This window comes from Poecilia mexicana, unplaced genomic scaffold (genome assembly GCF_051168715.1).
Source record: "Poecilia mexicana isolate PSO_F unplaced genomic scaffold, ASM5116871v1 scaffold_8, whole genome shotgun sequence".
Classification (NCBI taxonomy): Eukaryota; Metazoa; Chordata; class Actinopteri; order Cyprinodontiformes; family Poeciliidae; genus Poecilia; species Poecilia mexicana.
Genome location: NW_028263377.1, coordinates 5051333 through 5065604, shown reverse-complemented (window position 1 = coordinate 5065604; position 14272 = coordinate 5051333). Strand labels below are relative to the sequence as shown.

The following is a 14272-nucleotide window of genomic DNA, read 5'->3' as shown; positions in this document are numbered from 1 at the left end:
TAATGCCAAGGTTGCTTCAATATGCATATTTGTGTGTAAATGCATAAAAATGTGATTGCACAAGCACACTCGCACATATTCACCTCACACAGACAAACGAGGCAGGGCTATTTCATTGATTCATGTAGTTTCATTCAGGTCGATGTGTTTTATGTAACATATATCACATTATGGACACTGATGTGGCAGATACGGCTACAAATGCCTTTATTTGATGGCAGTTAGAGTTTCATGTCTTGTGTAAAGGACATTTCCTCCGATGCTGGCTCGTCTGTCAGCAGGTAACGATTGAGAATGGATTTCCTGAAGTCCAGCGGGCGCAGTGGCCTCAGGGCGAGGGACAATTGATTAGATTGGATCTGTAATCCAGCCTATTCCTGCAAGGTGTTGAATATTTTTTTTCTTTTCTTTTCTAAGAACCGTGTTCTTAGAAATATGGTCTTGAGATTTCGATTTGAAATGGACATGAAACTCTCCTTTATGACGAGCGTGTAAGACATGGACAGTGATGAATGTTTCTCATTGCTTTCTCTGCTCCTGGTGAATTTACAGTTAATGTACAACTGGTATAACGCACACTTTGGCTCTAAATCAAAGGTGGATGCTGAATGTTTTATGTTCTGATCATTTGACATGTTAAAAGATTTAATATAAGCTGTAAGATGTTTACATATTTTTTTGTATTTATGTTCACATTTACCTATTAAAGACTGCTTACAGTTGTAATGGTGACTAATTTTCTTACTTTGCTTACGTACAAATGGCTATTACTCTATTACTGTTTATTATTATTATTATTATGGATATACACAGTAGAACCTACATAATCAGAAAATGCACTACATAATAATTTGTATTTATTTTAGTGCTATCAATCAGTTAAAAATTGAATCATGATGTATCATATTATAATGATATGATTAATCACGATTAGTCAATATACTTGAAACGTAAAAATGCACATTTTCAAAATGTTTTATTATCTCAAACCAAACATCTTAGTTTTCTAGGTTTTCATATTCAGGAACGTTTAAAAGAAGGACTTTAGCTTCAAACGATTTTTACAAAAACGGGGATGTGTTTAGATAATCCCAAAAAGTAGGTTCCCTTGGTTTTATCCAGACATCCATCATGGTTTTTCCTTTCTTCTTTCTTTTTTTTGTGTAAATTTGCATTTATTTCACAGTAATCTGACTAACAGGGCGTGAGCAGAGAGAAGCTAGGAAAGACATGCGGCAAAGGAGCAAAAGACGGGATTCGAACTCGGGACGGCCGCATCGCGGTTTACAGACTCTGGAAACCGCGATGCTCTAACCGCGATGTTTTTGTTTAAGCGAAATTGCCATTGAGCTCATCAAGTCTGATTTTACTCTTTCATATTTTAACTCGCGAGTCGCGTTTGCATCTCTGCATTGCACCACTGCATAAAACAGTGTAACGTGCTGCTTTGAACTAAGTAACCCTCCTCGGAGGAGAGGCTTTTAGCTCAAAATAGGTAACGATATTAATATTAACGCCTGAAACTTTTTAGATTAACCACAAGCTAACATGTTAACATTGACTATCCTAATTTATTTACATTTCAATAAGAAGATTTACTATTTTCTAGGGCTTGATGGGGTCCAAGTTTACACACTTTTTCTCGGATGTGCTCTGGGTAATTGCCACTGATACATCTTGTTGTAAGCTTCTAGATCCATAACCCAAAGACAGTTGGTGTCATCTGATGCTTGTTTGTTTTGTGGTTTTCCGGTACTGTTTTGCCTCAGCTTTATGGATCTATCATAACATTGTTACCAATGAGACTACACTGGATGGTTCAGCTATCAAAATTCTCCTCATGTCTGTCAGTCCCCAAAGCCTAACATAGAATCTGGTGTATTAGTTAGGAAATTAGCAGTACTCTTCATACTTTTTATAAACTGTCTAAATCCTGTTGAAGAGACTGCTGTTTAAAGACACTTTTAGTGTTTACTTTGCAGTTATCTTTTAGGATAATTCAACAAGGGGCTTATCATTTAAATACGAGAGAAAAGGGTTTATTTTCAGATTTTCTGAGGGTCTTTGGCTTCACAGTTTACCTATCTCCTCCCATCTGAAAGGAACCTTATGCTACCTTGCAGACAAAGTTGAAGGGACACTGCTCTCTGCTGGCCTTAAGAAGTAAGACAGTGTATCGCAAATCCAACTCTCCTATGTAGTCATGTGTCCAAAAATCCAGATCATGTTTGAAACGAAGGTTACAGTTTGTAGACTGTAGACATCAAGAAATAGTGCAGTATAAAAACATTAGGGTTATAAAACTCAACATGTTCTACTGACCTGACAGGCAGCCCTGTTATGGATGCTTCTCAAATATTATTAGCATGTTAACTGGTTAACATTATCATCTTTTACATTACTACATGTTCTGTATAACTCCTCAATGAAGTAATAGAGCTTCATCCAAGACAATTGGTCTAAGAGACTGTGGTCCAGCTAAAGGGCCTTACATGTTGTCTACCAGCAGATGGGGCTGTGCGACAAAAATGTGAAAGAGCCACAAACAGATGTGTCTGATCTGTGGTCATTTTATATTTTAGAATCCAGACCTGTATCCAACTGAGAATCTGTGTCAAGACATGAGTTGAGTTTTTTGTGAAGAAATGGTTTTGATCGCTGCCTTGTTTTCTTTACTTTAGCTTAGCTCTGGTCTTTTAGCTTCTTTTTTTGTGGGACATATATCAAAGTCTTCTGATATTTTGGATCAGATTGTTTCCTGTCACGTTAAGCCCTTACGCTTTGGTTCTCTTGTTTTGTTTCCTCCTTCAGGAATTAATCACAGTTGTTCCTTGTGCCATGATTACCTCGTGTGTGTGTGTGTGTGTGCGTGCGTGTGTCTGGTGTGAGTGTGTGTGTGTGTATGATGTGTGCCATAGTTCCCTTTCATATTCTTATGTTTTTTCTTGCATCTTTTCTTGAGTCTGTTCTTGCGCTACCTTTTCACAAACTCCTGTGCTCCATATTCTGCTGTGTCATCCTATCAGTGTTCTGCATCCATCAAAGATGTGGCCACTTATGTCTGGTTCACACAGCAAGATTTTAAAATTGTCGCCCGCTTTTCAAAACCTGAGAGACACCACAGATGACGATTAAAAACCCTCTTAGTTAGAACAGGTTTGGTCGTACGGTGTGTTGTGTCGAGCAGAGACCAAACGTGAGATCAGATTACAGTTCATAGACATTTCCAAAGGACTTTATGGTGCACTGTGGCAGTTGTTTTATCTTCAGTGTGTTTTGGATTCTCCTCCATGTTTCCCTCACCTCGGTTTCTGATTTGCCAAACCAGTTGGTTTGTCCTCAGGGAACAATACACACAATGTCAAATCGGGCCAAGACAATCAAACGGATTGAATATTTTAGATCGGACCAATCTCCATGTCCTTCTGAACGAACAAGATCACTTTCAACACAACACAAGACAGGAATTTTTCTTAAGTTTATCTTAAGAGCCAATCAGGGTGAAGATTTCCAGAAGGAAAAATCAGGACAAAAAACAGCATAAAAGTCTTTCTGTGTGAACTAGGCATTACCTCAAAATGACAAAAATTATTACAAAGTATTGTTTTTGGAGGCTAACCATAAATCCACACCACATATTTGGGTCTTTTCTTGTTGCTAGCCAGGTATCCTTTTCATTCATGGCACCAAATGTATAGAAAAAACAGTTTCAAATTGTTTTTGTAGATAAACTTTGAGAGGTTGTTTACTTGGCCTTTGTCTCCGTCTTGCTTAAAGAGCGCTACAGGAACAATTATCCATAACCGAACAGCATTTATGTCTCGGAAAGGATCCCAGACGTGATAGCAGCAGGAATGAACACCATGCATCTCTCTCTCTGATTTAAATCCAATAGTCTGTACATCCTGTTACATTTTATGGAATCTAGCCTACACCTAAGGAGCCACATCTCATAAGGACCAAAGCAAGCTTTAGTCCGGCATCATTGTAAAGGTAGATTTACATGTTTCATTAAATAGTCGACAATCTTGCACATGAAAGCAAGAGACTTTTACAGAACAAATTTATGCTTAAAGGGCTTTCAGAGTCTTTTCAGAGTCTCACGCCTTCTAAGTCCCCCTCCTACAGACGGGTGGTAAGCCCCCTCAGCATGGCTAGTAGCCCCGCATTAAATGATTGAAGAATCTAATAATAAAATGTGGAGAAACTTCCAGTCAGGTTTACAACCGGCATTCATTACCAGTGGCCATGTGGCACAGGAGGAGGGATTTCAGCGGAGACCTCTTAGGTAGGGAGTTAACAGATGGGTTATGGATTAAGATCGTCTGGGTAACAAAACTTAAGACGATCAGAGCTCTTTGCTGGTGTGGAGCCTGAAAGCCTGGTTTTGTGACTGCAGTAAAATCTGTACAAGACTTACGGAAGAAAGCAGAATCTACACCGACAATAGAGTTGCTCAAAATGGCAACTTTCAGGAGATATTTAAATTGTTAGTACATGTACATATAAATTAGAGACGCACCGATCTGATATTAATATCTGGATCGATCCTAAAATAAATAAAAAATTCTAGTTCAGGTATCGGTGATAATGTTTCCCATCCATAAGGGCAGATCTATTCAGTCTAATTCTATGCTACATGCTGTGAGCGACATAATACTTTTATTATTATTTATTTTAAATTATATTTAGAATTCCTAATTGGACTTTCTGAACCCATTCAAAAGAAGGTTTGTTGCAGTTTGTTTTACATTTCTCACCAAGGAATTCAGCCTGTTGTTTTTTTTCAGTATCAGTTTATTTATTATTTATTTTTATATTGACCGTTATACTCAAAATTTCACAGATGGAACAAATGAAAGTTGTGTTTATTTTACATGTTTGAAAAAGTGTGCTATTGGTAAGTTATTGGCGTATTTACTTGTGCTGTACTGGTGCAGAGTTATCAAATACATTTGTAAATTCAGTACATTTCTCTCTCTGTTTAGAAAATGAAACGTTTTAAGTCAATTCAGCTGTTTTTCTGTATCGGATTGGTATTTTCCAATACTAAACCTCAGATATCTGTATTGAAGGTAAAAAAAAATTAAATTGGTGCATCCCTAACACATGTACGCACGCACACACACACACACACACACACACATATATATATATATGTATGTACACATAAGGGTAAGGGTTTATTAAAATATAATGAACACTGAGATGGAAAAAAGGGAGAAAGATGTGAGAAAAAGCTTAAATTTAAAGGTAATAAAAATAGAGGAGAGAACAAAGAATAAAGTAAAAATAAGACGACTCCCTACATGTCTGCAGAAAAAGAGAGAAAAAAAAACAACAGAGAATAGAGAAACCATAGCCACAAACAACAACACATACATATATAACAATATCAATTACGATATCACTTAAAAGTACACACAGGATGAGTTCTTGTGTGTGTGTGTGTGTGTGTGTGTGTATGTGTGTTCTTCCACCTCGTTGATTACCGCGGTGGAAAATCCTCATCTTTGCTGGGAATATCAGTTCAAAGTTTATATTGCGTTTACGGACCGCAGTGAAGTTAGCTTCAAGTGCAGTCTTCAACCGCGGATTTTCTTTTGTATGGACGCTTCATTACTTGTTAGTGAGGCGACGCTGTCTTCCAGTTTGCCAATGCGGGATTCGGCGGAAAACTGGAGAAGGAAAACCAAGAACTCCGAAGGATGATCGAGTGCTCCAAAACTGGCAGGAGTTCCAGGCAACCAGACTTGCAAGCAAAATATAACATGCTTGCAAGTAAGAATGATGCACTTCATGCTCAGTTTATGTCTCTTCGTGCAGAGCAAGAAAACACACAGCTGAAACATGAAGACATGAGAGCTGAAGTGCGTCACCTGGAAATAGCCCGACCGACTCTCAAACAAAGACTCCAGCAGCTTCGGATGAGCTTGTCAAGGGCACAGCTGTGCACTGAAAAGCGATCCGAAGACCTGAAGAGTCTTTCAGAGGAGTTAGGCGATCTCCTGAGCCAGTACGACAGAGACTGTGAGGAGATCGAGTCCCTTAGCCGACAAAACATGACTTTAACGTCTGAAAATGCTAGGCTAAGGGAAAGATTGACTCAACAGCAGAATGAGGAGCACCAGAAGATCAAGAACCAGGACAGACAGGGGCCAGTTTCAACTCTCCGAAACTTCGGTAGGAGGTAGGTACAGTTTTCCAGACCATGTACTGAACAGGAACACTGAGGTACTGGATACCAGCATGGATTTTCTAATCCTTCTGGTTGTTCTGGTAAAACTGGCCGCCTTGCTGAAAGTGGTTCCAGAGAAACAGTTTGGAGAACTGTGATTAGATCGAGTAGCTTAGCCAACAAAACATGACTTTAACGTCTGAAAATGTTAGGCTAAGAGAAAGAACACTCCAATTGTGTCTTTAATTTCTTGATTCGAAGTTATAATCTCCCATAGTTGAAATTGCTTCCAGGAGGTTAGCTTCAGAAGTCTGGGAGCTAACGTTAACCTCCTCCATCTGCTCGGTTTCCACTTCGCTGCTAGGGTCGCCTTCGGATCCCTCTTTGCTGGCTTTTAATTTGTGTTTACTCGGCATCTTGAATTGAATCTCTAGCTTGTCCCAGGGAGTTTGTACGTACAAAAAATATTTTAGCAGTGGTCTGGATATCTCTATATACAGGGTATATTGATCGAAGCTCGAGTAAATCAATGAAGGGTAGAAAATCTATTCAATGGATTTTGTGACTGTGTTTAACGGTTGGATCTGTGGATACATTTTCTTTGGTTGGGTGAACAAAATCCTGCCTAAGATCAGTAGCTGTTAGCAATCAGTAGCACTGCTGGCGGATATTTAGTGAAACATGGAGCAGAAAACTGACGTCTCCTCACATCCATTGGGTGGCGCAGAAACAGTGTCAGCAAAGCGACCTGCTTCCCTAGAACCAGGATCAGCAAAGCAACGCGTTTCCCTAGAACCAGGATCAGCAAAGCGACCCGTTTCTCTGAAACCAGGATCAGCAAAGCAACGCGTTTCCCTAGAACCAGGATCAGCAAAGCGACCCGTTTCTCTGGAACCAGGATCAGCAAAGCGACCCGTTTCTCTGGAACCAGGATCAGCAAAGTGACCCGTTTCTCTGGAACCAGTTTCAGCAAGTTTTCAGAGGGATACCAGCATGGATTTAGAAGAGCCATTCTGGTAACCAGTACCTCAGTGTTGCTGTTCGGCTCATGGTCTTAAAAACTGTACCTACCCTCTCACCAACTTTTCGGAGAGCTGAAACTGGTCCCTTGCTCACCAAGTACTCCTCAGGCTGTAGAGCCAATCTTGCAATTAGCTGAGCATTTTCAGACTTTAAAGTTTCGTTCCAGGCAATGTACCTCAACTCTCATGTTCAAGCTGTATGTTTTCCTGCTCTTCACGAAGAGACATGATTTGAGATTGAAGTACATTGTTCTCACTTGCTATCATGTTATATTTAGCTTGCAAGACCGATTGCCTGAATCTCCTGCCAGGTTGGGAGCATTCGACGGTCCGTCTCAGATCTTCCACCAACTGGCAGAGTTTGTCGTTTTCTATCTCCAGTGTTTCACAGGTGATGTCAGAAGAACTTTTGTTCATCAGCAGGCTACCCTGATCTTCAGGCAGAGATGGATATCCACTATTTGCCATTTTGTTAAATTAATCCAACTGTCCTCGAGAAATTACACAATAAAACACTCCTTCAGTCTTGATTAGCACAAATGAGTTACTCTTTTGAGCCAGTAGAAGCCTGTTGTGTGTGGGTGTGTATCCTGTATTTGATGCATCGTGGGGACTCACTGCTCCCAAAGAAGAATTGCTGTTTTTGGTTTCGAGGCAAGGTTTAGGTCCAAGGTGTGAATCCAGTTTTGGTTAGAGTTGGGGTGAATGGAAGTCAATGGAAAGTTTCCACAAAGACAGCGAGACAAACATGTGTTTGTGTGTGTTTCTGTTTTTACCTTCTTTGGTAAGACACCAGCTATTGTGGGGAACCAAAAAAAAGCTTCTCCAGACTCTGAACAGTTTCTTCTTACCTTTATCACAGCTTCATCACACTCTAACATGAATGTGCGCATACGCAGTTGCATATGTCTTAAGACAAGGTGGATTGGCAACCACCGAGAACAGGCTTAAATAAAATTTGGATTCTTTTTTAGTTGAGCACACTTAATAGAGGTCTAAGTTTCTCATTTTACATGACAAAAACCAAAAATGAGTTAAAGCAAATTTACTGTGACTTTGCCAACATAAGGATTCAGGTTAGTGCTGTTACTCAGATATAATAGAAGACATAGGTAAAACAAACGTGTAGAAGACAAGCAATAAACATGTATTCCTACATTTTGAAGAATTTTATCTAACTGAAAATTGAATAATAAATACTGATAATTTATTGTGGAGCTGTGGGTTTTGTCGAGAATTTTTGACTGTAGAACATATTAAGATGTCTTTGCCGATTTCTTGTTTACTTGGAGTTATTACGTCTGTAAAGAAAAGGAAAAACTTGGATGAGGTCAAGTGAGAAGAAAACAGAGGCGAGTCACCAACACATAAAAGCTGATTGAATCTGCAGCAAGCATCGTGATGAAAGGCGGCTTCCTGTCACCTCCTGTTCTGGACCTCTGCACTCATTTCATTATGGCACAGTGCCATGCAAGATGTTGTGCGTCTTCTGTCAAACCAGGATTACGCTGTGTGACCTACAACATGGCAGAGCATCTGAAAACATATAGGCAGCATGCAAAGATATGCAAGCTATTCATATTTTTCAAAACCTTCTTAAATAAAAAAACATTTACCATGTTCCATGTTAAATTTTTATGTATTCCATTTGTATTTTATGTGACAGACCAAAACCAAATTGAGGGGAAATAAGTCATTTGTCATATATTTAATTTTACATCATTACAAAAAAAAAAATCTGGAAAAAATATATCCTATTTTCATCTTCAAAGTGTTTGTATAAACCATCTGAAGTGTTCCATTTTTTTTCTGGCAATTGTCTTCCAATACAATTCTGCTCATTTCTAATCTCTTCAGTGCGCTGTCTGGGATTTCTCCCATTGAACTCAATTTCTTCAGTTTTAAAATCACAATGTCTCCACAGAAGTTTGTAGTTTGGCCATTGCAACGGAAGAAATAAATAAAGCCATTCAGTCTGCGCACAGGTTTTTAAAAACGAGCTGATAAAAGTTAATTTATAAAAAGAATAAAAAAGAATTAATCACAAAAAAAAGATGCAGGCAAGAATGTGCGGCAGAGTCAATGGGTAAGTCTGTATAAGGAAGGATGGACTCTTAGCTAGCCCAAGAGGGGGCGCAGTCCTCTCCGGCGCTCAGTCCCTCCCGTCGCCAGCCGACCGATCCCAAGCGGCACCAGCAGCAGGACCCTCTGCGGCCCACGGGCGAATCTCGGCGGCGATCCGGCCACTCGTGTGGTACACGGTCACAGTCAGATCCCTGCAGCCCAAGACACACATTTGGGAGGGAAAACTTCAGACAAACTTTATAAAAGCAACAGTTCAATTTTAACCAAACCCAAAGTTTTTAAAACACTTAAAAACGATTAACATTATATTTTTATGCCACACGCAAACTGTGAGAACTACTTTTAACTTTATAAACATTACTGAGAGTGAGAGGTAGCATTAGCACGCATCTTACCAGCAGCTCAGTTAGGCAGCTTCTGCTTGGCTACTGCAGTTACTCACAGAATCTTGCTTTGTGCAACACTAATAACCGTCCTCCCAGAACAATATTAGGAACCAAAAATAAAAGCAGTATAAAAGAGAAATAGCCCTGCTGCAGTGCAAAGGCGACAACAGACATGTCAATTCTAAGAAAATGAGTTTTGAGAAGGAAAAATAATAATAAAAAATATATATATAAGAAAAATAATAAATAAAGTAAAGTTTATTTATATAGCACCTTTCACAGACATGAAAATCACTAAGTGCTTTACAAAAATGGAAACACATCAATAATAAAAAAAAAAATCTAAAATCAGTGAACAAAAATAAATAAATAAAATTAACTCAGCTACACATCCATCCCTCTGTCTGTGCTCATCCCAGGCAGGGCCTACCCAAGCCTCCATTAGGCCCTATGCGAAATTTAGTTTTAGGGCCCTCTAGTTCTGCTAAAAATGTGGACTGGCTGCAATCAGCCGTCCGATCATTAGATCATTCACACACATGCTATAAACTTATTGCATCTCTGGCAATGCTGTTTACATTATATACATGTATAATATAGGATACATTTATTGGCCAACTGATTTATCAACCAATTGATTTCTGGGTGCCGATTTCCTTAATTTTGGAGGATCATGATTGGCCAATACTTACATGTGAAGCCCATCTTATCCCCTAATCTTATCTTCGACAGCAAAGGTTTAAAAATCAGCCTCTGTTCTCTTTTGCTCTGCAGTGAGAGGTTTGACTGACAGACCAACCAGGTCAGGTCTGAACGTTTACAGTTAACAATATCCACCTCACTGTTGCCAACTCACCGACTTTCTTGCTATATTTAATGACATTTCAGACAAAAAAATTTCATATCAGATAAAATCAAAATTGGCAGGTCAGGCTTTTTAAAGACCGGTAACCAGGGATCGGCCAGAAAACTGCAATCGGTGCAGCCCTACACACATATTCATGACATTCTTTGATTAAATAAATTGCTCTTAAGTGTAACTCCAATAATTAAAAATGTCATTTATATCAAGTGAGTCTTTTTTCAACTTAGAAGTTGATGTAAAAATAATATTAGTTTTAGCCACAAAATGATTATGCTCAGCAGCAAACATTCGTAAACCCCAAGTACAGCATAGAGCAGCTAATCGATGTAGCAGCTATGTAGCCTGACGTAAAAACATTTTGCTAAACAATGTCAAACATTGAGAAGTTTTAATTATTATCAAACGTTATCAAACACGGCGTTTTGAAGCCAAAAATACCTCAGAAATATACAGAGCCAACCATGAGAATAAACTAATTTAAAGTTAAAACTCAGTTTCACACAAAGACTCTAGCATAAATGTTTGGCTGTTGAACTGGACCGTTCAAGCTAATTTTCTATTAGCAGCTTTACAAATCTTTTACATTACATTACCAAGACACATTAAAACAAACCTTTATCTTGGATTTTTTTTTCCTATTCTTCCTCTTCCTCTTCTCTCTCCCTGAAGGATAAGTCCTTTATTGACACATTGTTTTGCTAACTTAACTTCTGACCGGAGCTTTGTACGGTTGGATGCAACGTTGCACGGCAGCTCATGAAACCGGCGAAGCATGCGGTACCTACCGCGGCCACCAGTGGCCCCCGAGAGCAATTTTTTTTTTCTCCTTTTTATTGATAAAATAATAATTTCTACATACATTATCAAATATATATTAGTCTAATAACAAATAACGTCACAGTGAAAATATGTGTTTTTGATATTATACTGATATAGAAATTATTACTGAAAAAGAAAAAAAAAAATCTGCTCCACTGAGGGGACCCCTTAGTGGCCTTGGGCCCCTAAGCGGCTGCTAGTTTGCTTATGCCTTGAACAGGATAAAGTGAAAGCGGTTGGAGCTACAGCTTCAATTTAATGCAGCTGAAACGGCTCCCTGGGATGCTAACAGGATTCGGCTTCAGCTGCATCTCCTCCGCTGCAATTTACAAAACCAAAACAATAAGAGAACCTTGTTTGTTCTCCTATACGAACCTAAAAGTTGAGCAAATGAGACCTGCTCGAGTTGCTGAAACTCTTCCGTGCTCCTGCTGTATAACGGCAAATGTTGCAGAATCGAGCCTCTTATCAAAAACACACAAATGTCGAAGCAGCTTCAGGCTTTTAATGATGCATTTCAGCTGGGGCTTTTTCCAGGTTGGTGAGACAATCACCACCACAAGGGGTTTGTTTTCAATGTCTGATGTATTCTTGATATAAGAGTAACAACAACAGAGAAATGAACGGCTTTACTTCACTACTGTATTTTTTCTGCTCTGCAGAATACAAATGAGGTAAAAAAAACAACAAAAAAAAAACAAAAAAAAAAACACCAAAGAGTAAACAAAATGAAAAGGACAGTGTAACTCCTTGGTCAGCAATAATGCCTCTCCACCAATCTGCATTCAGTCTCATTGGCTACCGACTGTTGCTCTGGGCGACGGGTAGTGGGAGCTTCCACTACTTTCATAACTTCATCAGCATTAAACCCCTTGTGGACTATTGTCGCAAATTTGCCTCAAACTGCTTCTGTTCTTAATGCCGCCATAGTATTGTATCTGTTCCATTAGTGCTGGTTGATGATTTTTCCACACACACGAAGGTGCTTATTGCAGAACTTTACTGCCATTTTGTGGTCATCTCTCTAGTTTGGACTTATTTAACTAATTAGCATAACCTGCGCCTAAGCTTATTTCTGCTGTGTGTGTTTCACATAAAACTATTTCTCCATAATTTATCACCTTCTTGACAGCCCAACTAACATAATTTTGTTCTTTGTATAACTGTGCATGAATTCAGGCAATAAGGGACGAACTCAGATGTTATCTACATATAGCAGAGCCATTGCTTTATTGTCTGGATGGAAAGATGTTAGCTGCCAGTCGTTAGGCTTGGTCAGCTATTGCAGATTGTCCGTTTGGGGTAGGAGATATAGGAGAGATGGAGCTTCACGAACTGGAAGGGTTCTGCAGTAAGAAAGTGTTGCTGACGATGGTGAGAGGAGGGAAGTGGGAGATGTTCTCTGGAAGTCCACCGTCATCTCATTCCGTTCCTCTGCAAGGCCACGGGTAAAAAAAAAAAAACAACAAAAAAACACTCCCTCTGATTCTCAATAGGACCTGATTGAAAAGAGACTAATTGCACACGATACTGCTGCAGCCTCAATCAAAACAGTGTGATTCAGAGAGATAAACCACTGTCATCAGCATAAATCACATTATGCACAACTGACCGTTCGACTGGTCAGCCATGAAGCAGTATGATTAAGGGTCAGCTTCTGACCCCAGATGGAAGTGAGGATGAGCAAACCACAGAGTTTGAGAATTTCTTTCCACGCTTTTCTGATGTGAGGTGTTGTTTTTCCATTAAAAATAAAATTAGAAAGAATTTCCAGCACAAAATTGGATATCAGAAGTTGCCTCAATCCATCTGCATCTGAAATTAAAAAAGGTATGCCACGGCTTCACAGCTTTTATTTAGACCGAATGTTTGCCTGGGACAAAACTACAACAGCGTGTGTCGGGAAAAGAATTTTATTTATTTTTTTGGGTGACTGAAGGATTCAGTGTCCTTGTAGCCTTTGTGAGGGTCAGAATTTTACTTGTCAGAAAAGTAGAGGTGCGCTCTCCAGAATAGCAGGCTTAATTAAAAAATTTAAAATATCTCATGAGAAAAATAGAGGTGAGTTTCCAGAATAGTATGTCAAAACTTCCAGTTGTCGAGGAAAAACATTTTGTGGCACAGTGAAAAAATGAGCTGAAACAAGTACAGAAAACACTTTTTATTTCCAATTGTGGGATACAAAGCTCAACAGTAAATCAATAGAAGGATTTCATAGATATCAATCAATCAATCAATTTTATTTATAAAGCATCTTTCACACTTCGAGCAGCTCAAAGTGTTGTACAAATTTGGATACCATGTGTATTAAAAGTATTCACCTCCTTGGACAATTTACAATTTTAAGAAATAATTTTAGCACTAAAAACTCCATCATTATTTTGTAGAAATCAGTTTTAAATGTTTTTTCTTTTTTTTTAATTTAAATTTTTGTTTGGTTAAAAAAAGTCAAATTTTTCTGATAACTGATTTGTAAAAGCAACAAAAAGAGTGAAATAATCCAAATATCCAATATACTTTTTATATGCTCTGTAACCCAGGAAAACAAAGACAAAATGTGTTGAAAGAAACTAAAACTGAGATTAAAGTTGATAATAATTTCCAAATACAAAATCCTGTTTGTATTTGGAAAAAAACTGGGTGTTTAAACATAAACATTAACTGTTTTAATTGGTGGATTTGTTACTTGTAAATTGGGTGGGAAATCCCAATTTTGTGCTTAATTTCGTCATGGCAGATCAAAGCTGTATTTTTATCATTGGACAATAAGAAAAATCATCTGGCGTTCCTCGAGGCTTCGTGATTGGACAACTTTTATTTATAATCAGTGTGCTCCCTTTGGCACAGGATTATAGATTATTGTGCCATCTTTAACCAAAACTATGTTCATAGTACACAGCCTGTTGATTTAGTTGCC

At 38.6% G+C, this 14272-nt stretch overlaps 1 long non-coding RNA gene across 1 annotated transcript; it reads right to left on the bottom strand.

Moving 5' to 3' along the window:
• Positions 1-8820: 8820 nt before the first annotated feature.
• On the bottom strand, positions 8821-11285 carry LOC148157916 (uncharacterized). The gene is made up of 2 exons (XR_015764012.1): positions 11150-11285; positions 8821-9476 (listed from the first exon to the last, which is right to left on the bottom strand). It is a non-coding gene; the product is annotated as an uncharacterized LOC148157916 (long non-coding RNA).
• Positions 11286-14272: the final 2987 nt, after the last annotated feature.